At 38.6% G+C, this 14,428-nt stretch overlaps 1 long non-coding RNA gene across 2 annotated transcripts in view; it reads right to left on the bottom strand.

Annotated features, from left to right (window-relative positions):
• The window catches only part of LOC122357577, a 91,394-nt gene that overhangs the window by 57,928 nt on the left and 19,038 nt on the right, over positions 1 to 14,428 (bottom strand). For both annotated transcript variants that reach the window (XR_006252498.1, XR_006252497.1), the window contains exon 2: positions 4,351 to 4,483. This is a non-coding gene — a long non-coding RNA (uncharacterized LOC122357577). The remainder of the gene's footprint in view (positions 1 to 4,350; positions 4,484 to 14,428) is intronic.

The following is a 14,428-nucleotide window of genomic DNA, read 5'->3' as shown; positions in this document are numbered from 1 at the left end:
CATGGTGCTTTTGTGTCCTTTTGCAGCATGACAGCTCCTGGTCATAGTCTATTCCTGATGTATAAAAAAAAAAAGCAGCACGGACATTTTATTACACATCATCTTTTATCTCCCAAAATGGGGAAAAATCCCACTGGTTCAGATGATGACAGAATTTTAATTTTAGGGTGAAGTATTCCTTTAAAGGTCACACAATCTCATCTAATACAAATTCAATACCTTGGTGAGAAAAAAATCTATCCGTTCTTTAATAACCCGATTTGGTCAGCCTGCTCTGGTTTCTGACCATGTGTCAGCTGATCAGATTAAAAGATTAGCTGCGCATCCGGTTGAAATAAAAAATGTAATGCAATACAAATCATATATAAACAACAAAAATAAATAAAATGATCAATTATATTTCAGTCGGTCCAGATAAACTGGTCTTTAGCTTAAGTTGCCTAATGTTTGATATCGTTGAAGCTAATGCAAAGCAGCTTCTGATAGCCTACTCTAATCATATATATGAAAAGAGTTTTATGTATGTGATTTTTTTTTTTTAAACAAGTCCAACAAACCCTGTTTAGATTATTTTACATAGACTATGCAAAACCTCAGCTCCTTGATATATTAGTTGTTGTTACTGCCATGAAACACAAGCAAGCATGTATTTTATTCACATCCCATTCACCGTCTCCTATAGCAGATTTACCTCAGATAATAAAAGAGCTCCTCGGATAACCTTGCCATTCATCAAGCACTGAGAGCTTTTTACCTGTGTCTTCTGCATGAGGCTAGACAGCCCATAAAACATCACTAATTAAATGCTGCTTTGGAGCTCTGCCTGACCAGGTTTGAGCGTTTTTAGAAACCGTCAGCAGTGTTCGCGAACGCATTACAATAACGCAATGATACAATGGAAAAGAAAAGAGTGGAGCCGAGAGAAGTGTTTATAGTGTAAATTAGTTCATGCCGCTCCTCAGCACCCCATAAACAGTCGGAGTTCTCTTCCCTCGCGTTGCTCTTTATGATTATCTCTATTATCATTTCTCTTTATTCTCTTTCCATCCCCTCAGGCTTTGGCAGTTTAACAGGAAAGCAGCAATTAAACTCACTCAGGGGTTAGAGGCCGAGAAGGCCAGCGGGAGCACAAAAGGAAAGGAGAGCGCACAGGGAAGAAAGAGAGACACGGAACGAGAATGTGTTTTGCTGTAGCTCTATTACAAGAGGCTTGCCATCTCAGGGACCCATCTCGTCAGCAGGGTCACAATCCTGAGAGAATAAAAAGCTCATTTTCTCTTAATGAAGAGATGGAGGAACATTTGCTCTAGGTCGCTCCAGCCACTAGAGTAACGACCGCTCAGTCTGAGAGAAAAAGCGAGGGCAGGGCAGGTGAGACGCTACTTTCTGCCCACTACAGCAGGGCCAAACCCAGAGAACATGTTAGGTTGGCCACCTCTAGTCCATGACAGATGCTTTTGTACCATGAGCGGCCCCACAGCACTACAGCGCAAAGGCCAGAAAGACGAGGTTCAAAGAGGCTGGAGAGCATGTAAAGAAGAGGAAAGAGAAAGCAAGAATTTGAAGGGATTTGAAGGGATAAAGTCAGACAGGTGACATAAGGGTGCAATTTGGAGCAAAGCTCTGCGGCTGGGCGGTGAATTCAAAGAGGTTTGCTGCTAGATGTTTTTGGCAGTATATCAAGTGTTGTGGGATATATTCAGAAGCTATTATATTGTCTGTAATCGTTTGTAACTGTTTTTCGTGTCGACTTTCATCTATTGTCGTGCATTGTGTCGAAATGTCACACATTGTGAATCGCGACTTCCCTGAGATGATCAGATCAAGCCGTATGAAAAGATGCCAAGCTGTGTGGCAGAACAAAGGGAGATTCAAAGCAAAACTAGACTATTTTCTCCCTCTTTCTCATACATATGCACAAACTCACACATATGGTCAGAAATGCTCTTTTTGTGTGGTGTGCAGTTATGACACCATTTCAAACGAGGAGTCTGGAAAACATCTCGAGAAAACCTATAACCTCACTATCTAAATGGAAACTTTCATCTTCTGCTGCTCTTCAATATTCTTCTCTTGTATACTAAGCTTAATATAATACTATTGGCTAAACGTAAAATAACTTAAATTAACATTTTTATGTGACACATACCTAATAAATGCACAAAACTGCAATTCTATAAAATACTATTAATAAAAGTATGTTTATATGCACACATAAAAATCACAAACGAGAACAGATCAAATGGAAACCTTTGCATAAATCTCTTGCTTCTCAGATTTTTCTCAAGAAGAAAGAAAAACACCCTGATAATGTCACCTGTGTCTGTTCCGGAGTTTGCAAAGATACTTCAACTATGTCATAAACCATGCTCAATTTTTTTCCAAAATACCAAAGTCTGCAATAAAAAAGTCAATATTATCTCAAGCATTTCTTAAGCAGTTCCAAGACCAAATTATCTGAGCTATGCAATTCGCATTAAAACTCAGTAGCCTCAATGTCAACATTTGTCTCAGTTATTTCTCTTTCTGGTTTTACTCTTCATTTTTTTTTCCTTACAAGACAAATGAACACCTCAGACAAATGTGAACTTCAATAGAGAAAAAAAAAAAAAAAAAAAAAAAAAACAGACCTCCATCAAGATACAGACTTTGAGCAGATATTGAGCTACTTCCAGGGTCCTTTTTCCAACAATTTCCTAGCTAGTACAGCTAGATCATTCATACACACAGAGCCCATTACACTGGCTGAAAGACATGCAGTGAGCATCATCAATGGCTAAATGAGGGCTGGACAATCTCCTATCTGTGTCCAGCATGCCATCCGCCGGCTCCCTGAACACTGGGATTGGATGGTGCTTTGGAATCCCACCCAAAAGAGAAACTCTGACATTTGAGTGCGCCCAAAATCCTGAAAAGCAATAATAGCCAAAAAGCTCAGTTTAGGAATGGAAGATTCATTTAACGCCAGGCCACCCTCACACACAGACATGCTCACACTAATACGCACTTAACCAGAACTCAGTCAATTCCTCCATTCAGCCCACCTTCCTCACAAACACCTTTTAGACAGCATCTTTTCTGTCATGGCGGCTGGAACTGTTTGAGTTATCATTTGGTTTCATCAGCACATTGCCATTTATCAAGAGATTCGGATAAATCATATGTTACAGACCCACAATGCCCCCTTCTGGCCACTTCTGAAAGTTTTTCATAGGAGGCTCCATTGGGGAAATAGTATGTCTTAATATAGCATCGGGAGATTTGCATCTACATATCCAATGATGATAGATTATACATACTGACCCCAATTTTACGGCCATAAGGAATCATGATATAGTGATATCTCACACAAACATTGTAGATGCTTTGAACTCGCCATTATAGCAATGGTAAAGTGTCAGCTAGAGCTTTTTATATCCAACATACAATTATCATCCATTCCACAAAAAAATTGCTTTACTTCCAAGGTTTTAAGCTCCATGAGGGCCTTTTCATTTCCAGTAACTGTGATGGGGCTGGATATAGCTCTAGAAGCTAGCTCTCCAGGTGAGACGCAGCAGCGTTCGAATCTGAAATGGATTTAACCACAGCTCCAGTGTAATTCCTGCACTAAGAGATTTGCGTGACGCCATGTGTCTTTGTCCACACACTTGCTTTTTGGTGCCTTTTAAAGTCCCATTAGTCCAAACCGCTCTGCTGACCGGAAAGAAAAAAAACGAGATATGTTGCAGTGTCCTAGCATGCTCTCTCAATCTCCTTTGTTATAACTTTTTTTTGGGCACTTTTTGCCTACGCAGGGTAGGAAAAATGTCACAGCAATGCAAGAATATTTGCCAATGTCTGTGTGTGAGAGAGAGGGGGAAATGAAGGGAAGTGTGTGTGTGACTGAACAGAAGCTTTGATGTTTCACACCTTCTGAAGTGGGCCTTCTTCAGGTGTCTAAAGTGGAGAGGTCCTGGAACTGGAGGGAGAGGCGTACTTGTTCAAAGACTCGCTCTCTCATTCTTTCCATCGCTCCCTCTCTCGTTCCCAGGAAAAGAAAGGTATAATTTTGACTATTCACTGTAGCCTGTGGCACATGTACACAGCAGCAGTTTTATTATGTCAAAATATCACCAGGATTGTTAGACTCTTTCACAGTAATTAAAGGTGCAGCTCTGTTTTTTTTTGTTTTGTTTTTTTTTTATCAATATTAAAATAGACACAACTACGCAACTAAAACAATGTTGGGACCAAGATTTGGGACTCAACGCATACTTGTGGGTCCATCAAACAATCAGAAGAGTCATTATGCTGCAGCTCCATAATAATTAGTGGTTTAAAAAAAAAATAAAGTGTTAAAACTAGTACCTCTGGTGGTTCTGTGCCAGCTGAGAAACAGATGTTGAGATGAATGGGATAGATTGCTCTCTCCAGGATGGTTCTCTCCAAATATCACGTACCTCTATGATCCAAGCAATGGCAGTGTGTTAGGGAAACCTGTCTAAAAGAAATCTCAAATTATGTTCACTTCAAATGTGCCTTCAAATAATAATAAAACATGTTACTGCAAACTTTCTGTTTATCAAAAAGAGAGATTTCCGCTAAAATAGAAATGTTTCTTAATCATCAAATCTCTATACTAGACTGATTTCTGTACAATTGTTTGACACTGAAGTATGGAGTAATGGCTCAGCTTTGCCATCGCATGAATAAACAGCATTTTAAAACATATTCAACTAGAATACCATTATTTTAGTATTAATAGTACTATTTCCAGAACATAAAAATGTTTACTGTATTAAAGTTGTGAATTACTCCACTAATTTAAACTTTCTCTGCACCATCTTTGGACACAGGCAACTTCCCCTCAAATACCTTGTTCTCAATCCTTCACATCACTCACAAACATGCACCCATTAAATGTGAAGCATGTGATTATGAGATAGATTTGCTTTTGTAGAGACCTGTCTGATAGAAATGAGAGCAGAGACGCTAGCTCATAAACAGGCTGGCAGTTTTTATGCTCTTGAATAATTCATTTCATTTCATGTGTTGCCTGTATATTAACTATAACAAGCCCAAACCTGTCACAGTCAGAATTTTTCAAAGACATCACAATGAGCTGTTGAGAGACGGCAACCCAGACTAAATGACTCATCTGTGTGTGTGGGAGAGAACAAAGAGAGAGATCAGATGCAGGTCTCTGTATGTGACCTACAGCACAGCAGGTCTCTGATTCTGTGCCTGACTGACTTAGACATGTGCCACCTGTGCACACATACTTGTAGCCATACACGCTTACACGTGGTCAAGAATTTGCATTGACTTCTATAAGCATTATTATTAATCCCATGTGGCTGACCAATAGGTGTATATGCTTGTATTTAAAAAGTACTAGATGCACATATTTTCCAAAAAACACACACAGAGAAATACAGTCTACAAAGACCACTAAAATACCAACACACCATGTGTTCAAAAAATAATCACATCCCCCCGATTTATATTTAATTTCGATACCATCTGAACAATTCAAGCTAGAATTAACACCTAAAATGTGAGTTCACAGCCAGCCCAGTTCCAGCTGCTATTATTGTAATGAAGCTGTTATTTAGTATGTTTATTAAGCTGTTTTCCTTCCAACATTCCCACAATGTAGGCAAAACCTGACCACCGCACACACACAAACGCACTGCTTTCATCATGAGTCAATATATTCTCTAGTCAATGGAGCTAGATTTGCAGACACGACATATCTGACAATGATGCAGTGAGTTTAAATTGAGTAGTATATGTATGTGCATGTTTGTGTGTATACATGCATGAAAAGTGTGTACATTACAGACTTCAGATGGGAGATATCGGCCAATTCAATCTGCCAAGACGCGTGGCAAACCTGCCAGACTTGATTAAGTTCTCATATAAATTGCACAATAAGCAACCCAGTCATGTTTGAGATCAATTAACCCCTAAAACACATGAAGAACTAATATAAACACAGAGAACAACTAATATTGACTGCTTAAAGGATGAAGACAGAGATCAAAACTGATTCACATTAGTGTGTAAACAACAAACACGCACAGACCTTGTTTACACAGGGTATTAGCATGCATCAGATTATATTTATGTGTGGATCATAACTACGTCATTGCGCTGTTTCTGTGCAGCTACTTCAGTGTAGTCACACGCATTTCTGCTTCAAGTGATCACACACTGCTTGCATATTAGTTATTGTGGACTTGTAATCTGAAAGCTAAAGACAAATAATTTCCATCTTTATTTATGCCTTTCAAAATAGCTTGTTGCACAATTCAGTGACAGTGAATGGTGACCATGGGTCTCTCAAGCTATTTTTTTATGTATTACAATTGAAACTATAGTCAGTTTCTCACACAGCCATAAAAGTCAGTAAATGGACTGAAATTTCACATTGACCGATTCTATGACAGTTATTTAGTCCATTTGTCCCTGGTCTTCATTTATTTTCATATAGATGAGAGCAGCTCAAACAAATATGTCACTGGCCATATGAATCACCAAATAAAGAAGCATATTCAAAGGATGAAGCAAAACACATGAGAAATGTGAGGATCAATTATATTTTGAATCAACATATATACACTCTTAAAAATAAAGATTCCAAAAGGGAGTTTTAAAACCCTAGTTTTGAGTCCTCAAGGAACCTTTCAGTGAATAGTTCTTAAAAGAATCACGTTTTTTCTAAACGTGAAGAACATTTTTAATAATTTAAAGAACCTTTTGTGGAATGAACAGATTCCATAGAAGGTAAATATTCTTTGTGGAACCATTTGTGGATGCCAATAAAGAACATTTATTTCTAAGAGTGTATGTTGTTGTTTTTGTTATTTTTTACTTCCTGTTCGAATATATGACCAGAAGGGTCAGGAGACAAAAGGGCTCAGTTATTTTTTATTTAATTACATAATATTTCTGTTGATAATTCACCAAAGATTCTTTCATTAATTATTCACCCTCAGGTCATTCCATATCCATAAGACCTTCATTCATCTTCAGAACACAAATAAGATAAAAATTGCTCATTACAGTCCTTATTTTTACTTTTACTATTTTAACAATATTGCTGCCTATACAGTTTCAGAAAGCTTTCATCAAAATTATCTTAATTTGTGCTCCAAAGATGAACAAAGGACTAGCAGATTTAGAACAGCATGAGGGTGAGTAATTAATGGCAGAATGTAAATTTTTGGGTGAACTGTACCTTTAAATGTGTATAAATACTTATTATTTTCACTCCAGTAATGCTTGGGTGAACTATCCCTTTAAAACCAGGTGTGAAAGGGGTCAGAGGTCGTCTGTCTCTGTGGCATCGCTGCTGTCAAACAGCATAGCACGCTGGTCATCTCAAAAGAGAGCGAGCAGATAAAAGAGTGAAAACCAAATACAGCATCATATTCAGAGGAAGAGGCAGAAGAGATGAGAAATGGGAGAATAGATTACATGGACAGAGAGATGGAGAACTTTTATCTCTACCTTAAGGGGACTGACATGGTAGGGGCCCCGATGAGACAGCTCCTCGACTGTAGTCCATTTGTCTCCCTGTTCCAGTCTGTCTCTTAGGAACAAAATCAATATATCTAACCTTTTCAGCAGCCGGAGGCTTAACGCACACGCTCGCGCACACACTGACACACACTCTTCACCTCACCTTGCCGCTGCTGAGTAAGATTTAGTAAATCACATATCACCTGCTGCTGTTCATCCAGAGACATGGAGCTAGATGGCACGTATATGGCTCAACACACACACAAGCAGACGCACGATAAATGAGAGATGTACATATGGACAAAGCCGCACAAAAAAACGCAGAGGCACAGTGCCATCTGTAGTCCAATGAGAGAACGGCGGCTTCTGAATGGGTAGCGATAATGGGCTATCAAGTTTTGCAGAGGAGGACGTCAAGTTCTTTGGATCACACGAAAAAAGTCTCAAAGAAATAATTGATTCTTTTATCCATTCTACAGTGATAAAGCTGTGGTTTAATCTGAGAACGTCCAGATTTAAGATAAAATTCACAGTCTGAGTGCGCATCTGATAGCGCACAAGTGGAAAGGAAACGTTCTCCTTTGGAAGCACAGACCGCTATTAGCAAGTTGACTTATAATCTTCATGGTGTCGTTCTGTTCATCAATACGAGAGCTCTGATATCTGCATTGTAGGCTGTGGATTATGTGCATTAATCACTGTTTTATGATACAAGCCCACATCTACACAGCAACATGGATGGCTCTCAAAATCAGTACAATCCTTCATTATGATCCATTGAGGAGTGGATACTAGAAACCTCTCAGACGGTCTGTCTGTACGTAAAGTACACTGTGAGGCCGAAGCTTCAGCTTGGGTGTCAATCACGGGTACTACTAAATCATGTGGGCCACAGACGTGGCCCTTCTGTTGTTAAGCCTTATTCACACCAACAAAATGACCTCAACACATTCATTTCGAATAAAACAGCTACCTTCTGGTTATACAAATAGAAGGAAATAAAAGAGCAAACCAATGGAAATTAAGATACTGAAGCTCATGTTTTTAACCAGAAAGATTAAAAATAAATAAATAATATTATTAATCACTTCTTTTTTTTTTTTTTTTTGAAGATTTAAGGTAAAATATCCATTTTAGTATGGCTATAAGTTGCTTGCAAAAAGATATTCAAACTCACATTAAACCATTTTAAAAATAAATAAAGCGTATAATCATCATTACCTGAGATAAATGCAAATGCCAATTCACATATATTACACGGTAATGTTATGAAAATAGCAGGCTACATAATCAGCAGTATGTATAATGGATGTACTCAAATAATTTGTTTGCTCTGAATGTCCGTGGTGGTATTACAAACAACATTAGCTTTGTTTGTGCAACAGAGTATTAAATGATCTGAGAGATGTTTCTGAGTATTTAATATCAACTGAATACCACTGCTGTGCTTGGCTCTCCTTCTCCGCATTCACTAACAGTTCTAAGAATTATGTGGTCTAAAGGTTAAAACCCTTTAACGGCTTTCTCAACCGACTGAAAGTCCATAGGCTGGTAGCAGATTAAACACTATGAATCAGGGTCAGCTCCGATTTGCTCATTTTCTGACCCATGATAATCAAATCTACATCAGTGCCATTAAAATGCAAGCCATCTTGTTTTGGGCTTTTGAACCTGATCGCATTGAAGATAAAGAGCAGAAGCTAAATAGCATCCTTAAGGCATTGATCTTTAAGTTACAGGAAACGGTTAGGTAAGAATGGCAGCTGCGCTGATGATCTTTAGAAACTCTAGAAGAAATTACAATGACAGCAGATTTTAGAAATATAAAAAACACACAGAAACAGATGATTCAGTCAGCTCATTCACCTCCCACTGATGAAGATGTCAGATATATGTATGATCTTTCTATGCCACTGTGCTTTGTTTTGTAGCACCACTGGAAATACCATTTGTCACACTGATTATGGCAAGGCAATTAGGTTACATTATGTCGTTAAATTATGTCATTAAATATGTTTAATTCAGTTTAAGAAGTCTTAAAGAACTTTTATTACAGATGAAATTAGTAAAAAAATTATAATAATAATAATAATAAGTAAAAATACTTTTCCCTTAAAGTATTTATTGTAGTGGAATGGCAAGTGTTTGACAAAAGCGTGTGAGGTTTAGGCTCTACGTTGCAGAGGCATTTTGGTAAGTAAAACCTGATATCACCTTCATTCACCTACCCATTGGGTGCTTCCCACAAGGAAACCCATTATTCATGCCTTTCTGAATAAACTATTGGCTTCGGGCACACATACAACATATGCTTTGACTAAGCAGTGGTGAACTCTCAGGGCCGGCAAATATGTCATTGTCGGGGTCTTCTAGCGGGCCTTTAGTTACACAATCACAGAATGCACGATTTACATAATTAAAGACACACTTTTCTAATTTGTTGTTTGCTTAAAATGGGTTTACTGAGGTTTAAACTAGGCCATCTTAGGGTCTATTGAAAATGTAGAATTTACGTACCCTCGTGCCGCACCAAACCTGAATGACCTTATTTTTTTGAGTGGAACACAAAACAACCTATTTTGAACAACATTGGGATCCAAACAACATAAGACTTATTAGACTTTTATTCAATGCATGGGGAAAAAAGAAAAAGAAAGTCAAACAGGGTTTGGCATGACTCAAAAGTGAGTAAATAACAATTAAATTGTCCTTTTTGGTGCGAATCTTTTTTTTTAATGCTTTTTAAAATTTGTTCTATAAATTGGCTATAAAAATACTGGTGATGTATGTTTTCCTTAGGGTGTCTTATTCATTGTGACAAGGTGTTTCAAAACAGCACGAATCGCAATGAAGGTCCTGACTTAAAATGCAAATTCATGGGGTGCCAATGACTGTAACTATTTGTACACTAAGTACTTGAAGCAAAATAGTGTCATGCATGAGTGTTTTTCCTTGTTTTACTCAGAATAGTGTGTGCCGCTTTGGCTTGGCTGTCGCTAAGGTGCTAGATTTCTTCAATATTGGTTTAGCGATACCTCCCTGTAGCTATCCATTTTCATTCAATTCGGGAAAAAAAACACCTCCAGAGACATTAGCTACGGCTGAGTGAAGTAATTCATCACTGCGAGCTCTTCAAATACGCAGGAGTTGCGTAAAGCAACATTAATGCATTGTTCACCAAACACGATGTTCTCATTTCTCAAACGGCGTAACTCTGCTGCTTTGGGATAAACCTCAGTGGCCCAAAAAGACATTTTGGGCATTATTAAAGAAACGGTTCTGCTGAACTTGGATCAGTAGAAATGAAAGAGAGAGAGAGAGAGAGAGAAAGAGCAGCAGCCGTTATGCCTGGGTGAAGAGACACATTTGAAGGAGTGTGTGGGTCGGAGATGACAGTGGGGCTTTTTCATTTGACTTTTAAGTGCTGGAAGATGTAAGATGTAAGGCTGACAGGTCATGTAAGTTATGAGAGGGTGAAAAACATCTCAGATTGTGACTGCACCAACACACACACACGCAAACCAGCCTGAGAGAAACAAACACTCTCTGCACACAAATATTAGCATGCACAAACAATTCCCGCCCTGTGGTGTACGTCTCCAGCGACGGAGAATTGATGAACGAAATCATGATTCCGTCACCATAACATCTGGCCGCAGATCCAGCTTCAAATCTGTGTTTTTGAACCAAAACCGTCTCACCTATGCCTCAAGGTGTCATTGAAAGAGGCAGGGTGTTAGTATATCCTGCACGTTTGGCTCACAGCACTCCACTAAAGAGCCGTCAGTGCGGAACATTCTGAATAAAGAAAGTCATTTAGCTGCATTTTGCTGCCGGACAGAGAATAAGTGATTGCCCTGGGCTCCTCTCTACTCGCTCTCAAAAACAAAGTCATAATTGAGGTCTTTGTAGGGGAGAACATTAGACTGTGAAACATTTATGCGCTTGTTCGCCTGCCGAATAATAATAATGCCGGCAGTGTTGTCTCTTTAATATTAAAAAACACAAACATTTGCACAAGTTATCTTCCTTTATTACCAAATGCAATAATGAGATGTTTGTGCTAGCAGATGATTCTAAGAGAGTACTTCATCCACTGGTAACAATGTCAAATTTACAGAGCGATTTCTGCAAAGAAGAAAGTAAAAAAATTGAGCTCAAAAAAATTAATTAATAGTATAAATTGGAATGGCATGGAATTTGGATGAATATATCAGAAATTCATGATTTTTTATTTATTCATTTATTTATTTTTTACTATTAAAAAGGAATAAATAAAGTTTCATTTTTATTTATTTTTAATTAATTCAATATTCTTACTGGCTACTAAAATGTAAGTTTATGAAAATTTCATCCAGAATAAATAAGACTAAATAAATAAAAAGCAATAAATAAATAAATACATAAATTTGGGAATGAGCCACCATAAGGTGAGCTTTTGTACTAAAATTAAAATTATTGATTGTTAACATTTCTGTTTAATGAGTCAGAATCATGGAACACAAACCTAAACATATGCAAATATGGTAAATGAAAGGCTGATATTTTGACTTAAGAACGTACAACTTAGAAGCCAGTGGCCAAATGAGGAAAAAGAGAGGAATGTTCTGGTATGCTAATTGAAATAAAACACCTAAAGGTTATACTGCCTGAAAAAGAGTCATGAGCCTGTGTGTTCAACAATTATAAATGGCCAGTCACAAAAGTAAAAGATAAGAAGTTATAACTCTTAGGTATATTTCTCCTTAAAATCTACAGTTTTAGATTTATGCACTTCAAAGATACTTAAGAGACTACCTAACACTGCCAATGTAGTACATATTAGGTGAAAGAGGGAAAATGATCGTATGAATATCCAATATTTGCAAAAAAATAAAATAAATAAATCTATGATAGCAATAACAAATGAATAAATACAAACATTGTATTTTATAATACCGTGGTACATTTTGGTTCTGTTTTTATGTGCTGAAAGTAGCCCTCATTATTCAGCTGTGGGCAGAACTAATCTTTAAAGCTTTAGTGGGAGATCCACACTGATAGTTTGTAGGACAGCAGCTGAATCTTAATCTCAGTTTTAATAAAAGCTGTCTTTAGCACAACTCTGTTGGCCGCTTCACTACTGAAGTAAGAAAAGGAATTTAAGACCGTATAATAAATTCCAGGTAAACAAGCACTTTACAATCTTTCATAACAATGTTGTTGGCAGGAATTATGGATGTAATAACAGCATGTATTGTTTAAATGCTAATCTTTAGAGAGGTGAAAATGTGCACCACTAGTAGTAATGCAGCAATGAAATCTTTTGTTTTAGTCATTTTGTATGTCATATAGCATGTTACTATCCTGTTAGAAACTGACATATGACAAAACTGATTGATCGATGGAAGCAAATGACCATGCACAAGTCCTCAAGTCCGTCAACTATTGTGATGTCAAAAGGTAGCAGAGAAGAAAATGTAAATCTGTTTCATGCTTGCAAGAGCTTTTAAAAAAGGAAAAAAGATCAGAAACCTTCAAAGCAAAAAGGAGCAACCAACAATATAAAAAGATGCTTCTTGCTAAAAGATGGTTAGATTGTGACATTTGCAATGACAGCATAAAACGCAACTTCTCAGAAAAAGTACACATTTCCAGTACAAAAGCCTGTGTCATCCTAAACCAGCATGTCATCCCCGTTTTGATTCTGCCCAATCAGAGGGAAAGACATCACTGGTGGGTGATATCAGAGACCAGGAAGCTTAAAACCGGCTTTAGCCTCTGGCATTAAATAAGCATCAATGGGGATGCCGGGAGTGTAGCACGGAGAAGCAGCATCTTGGTCCTTCAAGGAACAAGGTTTACATACGTAACCTGTAGATGTTCCTCTTCTGGAACTCAAGCTGCATCGAGCACTATAGGTATGAGATGCCCATGCCGCTGGACTCTCAAGTCTTTGTCTAGTGTGGATACTGAACAGACCAGCCGGCAGTGCTGCAGATGTCGTGAACTGAGACACCTGCAAAGAAGGCCTTAGAGGCCGCCACACTCTGAGTAAAGTGAGCCTCGATACCTTCGGCGAGGGGAGACCAGAGGAAGCGGTGATGGCATCCACAATCCACCTGCTGAGGGTCTGCTTGCATGACAACACATCCAGCATCTCCAGGCAGATGATGTTCCACATGAGATGCCCAAATAAGTGGTTCTCTGGCAACCACACTACGCCCAAATAAGTGGTTCTCTGGGATGGAGAAAACAAACTTTTCTTCTTAACCCCAGCCATTTCATATGAGAAAAGACGACCCCTTAGTGTCTCGTCAACTCCATCTCCAAACTGGATTCAGTACACACGCTCTACAGTGTGCAGGACCAACTGAGATACATTTGGCAGTAGTTTCAACGCTACCAAATAACCTACTAAGGGAACCAGTCTCTCAAGTTGGTGTTAAGAACAGTGATAGCTCTGCACCCTGTGAAAGAGCACTGGCAGAGGCCAAGGTGACCACTGAAGCAACCCCTTCAGGGGCAACGCACATCCCAACTCCCCTGTTATGGTGAAAGGGTGCTGAGAACAGTGCTGAGGGCAGTGGAGTGGAGTGATCATTGTGTAATGTGGTGAAGACTGCTCCACACCTCGAGAGCCTGTCCCCAGAAGGCAGACCCTGTTCTGAAATCTGACATCTTTTAACACCGCTAGGGTGTGCAGACACGCATCAGCACAACCCGCTGACGAGTAACCCTTATCCACTAGCACTGAGGTGGTATGCAGCGGCATAGAGGGCAAGGAAGGAGCCTTAAAGGCGAAAAACGTTTCTGAGGGTCACCACTTCCACCAGCTTCTCATACCTGGGCAATTGAGGTTTGTAACATAACACATTACAGACATGACCAAACTGATCTTGTGAAAGTGGAGGTCAATAGCACAAGTTTATGCTTTAAT

The sequence above is a fragment of the Puntigrus tetrazona genome, chromosome 14 (assembly GCF_018831695.1).
Source record: "Puntigrus tetrazona isolate hp1 chromosome 14, ASM1883169v1, whole genome shotgun sequence".
NCBI classification, from domain to species: domain Eukaryota; kingdom Metazoa; phylum Chordata; class Actinopteri; order Cypriniformes; family Cyprinidae; genus Puntigrus; species Puntigrus tetrazona.
Note: the sequence above shows the minus strand (reverse complement) of the source record. Positions and strands in the feature narration are given on the sequence as shown.